This window comes from Protopterus annectens, chromosome 12.part0, assembly GCF_019279795.1.
Source record: "Protopterus annectens isolate FY-2018-M chromosome 12.part0, PAN1.0, whole genome shotgun sequence".
NCBI classification, from domain to species: domain Eukaryota; kingdom Metazoa; phylum Chordata; order Ceratodontiformes; family Protopteridae; genus Protopterus; species Protopterus annectens.
The window spans coordinates 1,047,678,250-1,047,684,249 of record NC_056746.1 but is presented as its reverse complement, the minus strand read 5'-3'; the positions used below and the strand labels follow the sequence as shown (position 1 = coordinate 1,047,684,249).

The 6,000-nt window shown below is 38.4% G+C and overlaps 1 long non-coding RNA gene across 1 annotated transcript in view; it reads right to left on the bottom strand.

Annotated features, from left to right (window-relative positions):
• Window positions 1–404: 404 nt before the first annotated feature.
• Window positions 405–6,000, bottom strand: part of LOC122817368 — a 189,751-nt gene continuing 184,155 nt past the window's right edge. The window contains exon 3 of the long non-coding RNA XR_006367224.1: window positions 405–1,191. This is a non-coding gene — a long non-coding RNA (uncharacterized LOC122817368). The remainder of the gene's footprint in view (window positions 1,192–6,000) is intronic.

Here is a 6,000-nt window from a genome sequence, read left to right as displayed (position 1 = left end):
CTTCATCCCATTTCATATCCTGTACCTTTAAACTTCTTACTCTTTCTTTTACTTCTTCTATCCATTTAGCATCCTTGTTATGTTCCACAGGATCTTCATAGATACTTCTCCAAAATGTATTTCTTTCTTCTTTATTTGGTGGTCTTTCAATTCCTTTTACCTTGCTTCCCAATTCTCTATAAAACTTTTTTAGGTCATCAATAAATTGCTTGTTTTGTACTTTTCCTTTATATTTGTGTATCTTCTAAGTTTTACCACCTGTGCTGAGATTTTTAGTTTATTTTCAATAGTGCATGATAGATCCTGATCTGTTCTGATATTGAGCATTGCTTTTATCACGTCTCTCTTTCTAAGTATTTTCATTGATATTTTCCCTCTTCTATACTCTTCTAATAGTGGCACTTCTTGTCTTAGTTGCTTTATAGTTTTCTCTATTCAGTACTTCCATGATGGTATTCAATTTCTCCCCCTTCTCTCCCTCACTACACTGTGTTCTTGTGGTATGTGCAGTGTACATTATGACATGTGTCAGAAAAACATGGCAGTGATATGGGATGCCTGCCCAGTTGTGCCTAGACCATAAATATTTGAATATGGAAAACACCGTGGTGGCAGCATTACAAAAGTGGATCACACAGTCAATACTTAGAGTACTGAGGAACTTTCCTGATGGGGTAGAATATCACAAAAGATCTTTCTAGCTGTCTCCCAGAAGGAGTCACACCTGCCCCATGTCCTGAAAGAAGTTTTTACACCATAGGACTGCTCTCGTAAGTATGGCAACAATGCAAGACCAAAATTCAAAGCTCAAAACCGGTTTGTCTTGCTCATTAAATGCCTCTACATGCTTTTTATTAAGTATTAATAAAGAGTATTTTTATTGCTGATGTGGAGTGCTGGCCATTTTTTGAGCTCTGAAAGAAGTTACCCATCAGGGCTGTCATCTGCATCTGGAAGATATCTGTCACTAAGTCCCGAAACTGGTCACGAAAATTGACTGCCTGGCATGATGGTGGGTGTCTTCTGTTGTGAGCAGCAGGAGCAATTACACATGCAGGTCCTAGACTGCCATCTTCATCATCACTCCATCATGGTCATCATCATGATCTTTGAAGTTCAACTCGGCTTGCAGTGGCCTGGCATGTCATCTGTGTTGTTATCCAATTGGTTAGCTGCCATAGGTCACACACTCTGTCAAAGTTCAACACAGGAGAAAACATTATACATTCATAATAAGTATTAACCTAAACTTGATGAATAAATAAAACATTATACAAACTTACACAATCTACATGTTGTAACTATTTTATGAGATGTTACACTACTGTATGACCTTATCCAACTCTAACATCATATGTGATATAAGGCATAAATCCCATCCATATTAATTTACAAAATGTTATGTAAAGCACATCATAGTCATATGCCAGACAGGTCTGCAAAACACAATCTGATGTGTACCAACATAATTGTAAAGAGTACATTATTTGTAATTGACAGCATCAAAAGGTATGAGATAGGATATGTCAAAAATGTTTGCTCAAGTTCTATCACACTATAGTACTTTGTCGTGATACCAGAATGGTCAAGAGATCTGGCCCACAAGGTTTATTTATACATTGTATAAAAAAGGGCACAAAGATGTAATAATAACACATGTAATGTCATGACTATGCAACATTCTAATCGTCATAATATTCATATATTCGTGAACTGAATAGAAGGTCATGTATGGGCAAGTATGCCCATCACATATTGTTATTATCTTATTCTGGTACAATACATGGCATGCAATGCTCAGTCTATCAGACATGCTTCTGTTATTACATGTACATTTACTGACATCCCAGCCTTCAGTATACAAGCAAAATTCACATGTGCACAGCACACAGACATGTATGATTAAGTCTCAAGACAAGTATGCTATGCTATACTACTTTGGCATGTAACACTGATAAAAGGCTCCATCACATACAACTTAGTCCAACAATACTGATGACAAACCATTAAGAATGTTGACGCTGGTGTAATCAAATTGACAATAGACATTACACCAATATCAGTCACATATCCTGAGAGCACCACTTTAAGAATTTGTCCCACTGTTCATTACTTAAAGTGCGCCTCACAAATTCATGTTGAGGTGTCAGTTGTTGTTGCGTCTTTCGGCTTTTCCCGGTTAGGGGTCGCCACAGTAAAACTCCGGTCCACTAATGATTAGCAGTTAATTTTTACATGCTGAGTTGCCGGCCCTAACACAAACCTTCAATGAAGGTACGCCCATTCACGCATGTCTCCACAGTAGACACTCTAGCTGAGAATCGAACGGGACAACGTCTTGCTGTGAGGCGACAAAGCTACCGCAGCACCAAGGATCATTTAAATTTCTACTATAAGTCATCATTATGTGCAAATAATGTGTCATGTTTGCAGCTCATGACTAAATTAAAATATGTGTGTGTAAAATACATTGTAATTTTAACAAGTAACGGTACATTTAAAATGTATATGCAAATGAGATGAGTGATGCAACGTGGTTAATGGGTAACATCACAACATCATATAACCAAAATGGTATTTGAATGCTTTCAAACAACTGCACAATTACAAGCACAGTGACAGTATGTTGTAGCTAGAAATTATATATATGACACACATCACAGTGCCAGGAATCTCTCTGTCTTGGATGAGTGATTTCTTGCACAAACTGGGATTTCAAGAGAACATTGAAAAGTCTTTTTTCACTCTGTCACACAGGATTGTGTTCCTGGGATGTTAACTAGACACCTCAGTTCAAAGAGCTTTTCTTCCACAGAAAAAATAGATCTTTATTTAGATCTACTTCTAAGGGCTTTACACTCAAACTTTGGACACTACAAGATAATACCTCAGGATTTTGGGATCGTGGCATCTATGATTCTTATGAGACCCCTGGCAAGACTCCACATGAGAAGGATACATACAGTGGTATGTGAAATCTCTTTGGTCCCAGTATCAACACCCCTTATCTTTTCAGAACCCAGTACTGGGTTTTTTCAGAACAGAAATCTTTCAGTGAAGACAACAGATATCCCTTAAATCCTGGTTTCTCCTTCTCCCTCCCTGCTCCTAAGCAGTCAGTCACCACATATGCTTTGGACTTTGCTTGGGGAGCAGTTTCAGGATGGATAAAAGTGCAGAGGGTAAGGGACACCAAGGACAGATGCAAGCACATAAATATCAAGAAGATGCTTGCCCTGATCAAGGCACTCAACTCTCTGAGCCATATTTAATCCCCAGGACTTCTTCAAGTGGTTACAGACAATACCACAGCCATGTGGTACATCAGCAAGCTAGGGGAAACCAGGCCATAGCCCTTTTGCAGATGAGCCATGTAAACTTTGGATATAGCTTCACAATCTCACTCTACAGGCATCCTACATTCTGTCAGAGCAAAATTGTGTGGCAGACAAACTGAGCAGGACCAGGACAGGCCCTCAGAAACTAGATCAGGGGGTCTTCCAAGATTTGATCCATATGTTGAGAATTCCTCAAGTAGACCTCTTTGACTCCTCTCTGAACAATCAGCTGGCAAAATTCTGTTCCAGAACTCCACACAAGAAGGCCTGGAAGACAGGTGCCTTTTTTCTTCTTTGGACCAGAATGTTCCTGTATGGCTTTTCCCTTTCCACTAATATCCTGTGTACTTCTGAAGATGCAGAAGGAATCCCCCAAGATCATTGTGGTGACTTCCTTCTGGCCCAGGTAACTGTGGTTCTAACTTTTGGAAATGGCCAGGGCAATTACCACAAGCTTCCTTACAGACTGCATCTACTCACACAAGACAAGGTGTTTGATACAACCCAGCATCAATCATCTTCAAATGACTGCATGGATGATGGGGTCTTAATTGCATTTAGGCCCTTGTTTTCTGAGGAAGTGCAGCAGGTACTAATGGAGACAGGAAAACCTGATTCTAGTAAATCATATATTAACAAATGGAAAAGGTTTTCTAGTTGGTGCCAACAACATAACCAGTACCCATCAAGGGCTAGTTTTTCTCTGGTTTTACAATATTTGTGTGAGTTACTATCCTATGGTCTTTCTTATGCCTCTACCAAGGTTCATTTATTAACCATTTTCAACATGTCTGACTATGGAGCCTCCTCTTTCAATGTAATTTCATGTCATTATGTTCTTAAATGGGGTTTTAAGAGGCCTGCTAGAAAACTGATGGCCCCTCCTTGGGAATCTTAATTTTGTGTTAGAAAAGCTAACACTTGCTCGACTTGAACCAGATAATCTAGCTGACTTGAAGTTATTAATATGGAAAACAGTTTTACTGATTGCTTTGACCTCTGCAAGAAGGGTATCTGAGTTGCAAGCTCTTATGGTGAGTGAAAAAGTGAAATGTATCTCACTTTCCACTGGGACAGGGTTTGAGAACTAATTTTTATTTTATGCCTAAAGTGGTTCTGGAGTTTACTTTAAGCCATATTATCCATCTTCCAATTTTCTTTCTTTCTTGAATCTAAAAATGAGGGAGAAAGGATACTCTATGCCTTGGATATCCACAGACAACTCAGGTACTATCCTGACAGAACTAAATCTTTCAGATCAGTTGTTCAGTTCTTGTGAAGGTAAAAAGAAGTGACAATCTTTGTGAAAACAGACTGTTATACTCACCATAACAAATCTGTTCCAGGCAGAGTCAAGACCCACCCTTCACGCTATTTGTAGTAAGACCAAAAAGATTTTTTGTTATATATATTTTTTACATATTTTGATGTATATATATTTTTTATAAATGTCTGTCTTTTTAAGACTGATTGTTGATTTTAATTGATACTGCTGGTAGGTTGACTGTGTCATGTGGTATAATTAGATTGTATTTAAAAATGCTGTTTTATTAGATTTATATGTAAGACACTGAAGAAGGATAGTTTGTATCTGAAAGCTTTGTCATTCTTATTAAAGTATTTGACGGTGTGAAGTACTACTTTTTTCTTGCTTCAAGACCCACCCTCCCAGGGCCGTAGCTTTATCTATGGCTACTCTGAAAAGGTTGTATTCTAGAAGTATTCTAGAAGCTGATACTTGGTCCTCTCTACATGCTTTCAAAAAACACTATAAGCGTGATTCCTTCTCTAGAACTAGATCAGACTTTGCTAGGACCGTTCTCCAGGGCCTCCTGGACACTTCTTCCACCTCCCAACATAGTATAGCTAAGGCTACTACAAAAGTTGTGTAAGTTGAACTTACCATAACAGTAGACGCTCATATGATCACTGCTGCTCCTTCCCTCCATTCCCTCTTGTTTTTTTGGTACTTTTTTATGCCAGGGTGTGGATATATATTTTTTATTGTTTCTTTCAGTGCTCAGCACCCCTCTCTCCACTAGCAGGAAATCTCTGAATTGCTTCGGGTACAAACTTGTCATTTAATCAGCTCAGTTCAAGCTGCTTGACAGTTTGTGTGCATGGAAGTTGCCCTGAAGCTTTTTAAGCTGGTTGGCTGTTATATCCTTGGCAAGATATAACCCTTATAGCTAAGGCTACTGCAGTAGTGATCATTCCAACATCTACTGTTGTGATAAGTTCAACTTACACAACTGGACTTTGTGAATTCTGTAATTTAGAGCTTACTAATGTCTGTATTACTCATCATTCACACATACAGAGGTATACTGTATGATGTTTCTAGAAGCTTTGCAGATAATGGAGAAAAGTGTAGTCATCTGCAGCCTAAGCACTATAGATGTCGATGGATCATGGCCATGCTGGATGTTTAAAAATCTGCGGTGTACAAGTTACCAAATGAATATAGATATTCCATGTGTGATTTGCAATATCACATGAATCACCTCCAATATTTCTACAAAAATAAGTTGCACTGGGATGTGAACTCATACAGATGAGAACAACAGTCACCTTGTTGTATTGCTTAATCAGTTGAACTAAGGGACATCACAGCTTTTTAAAGGGTCTAAAAGCAGACATTATGGAATAGCAATAATAGTTA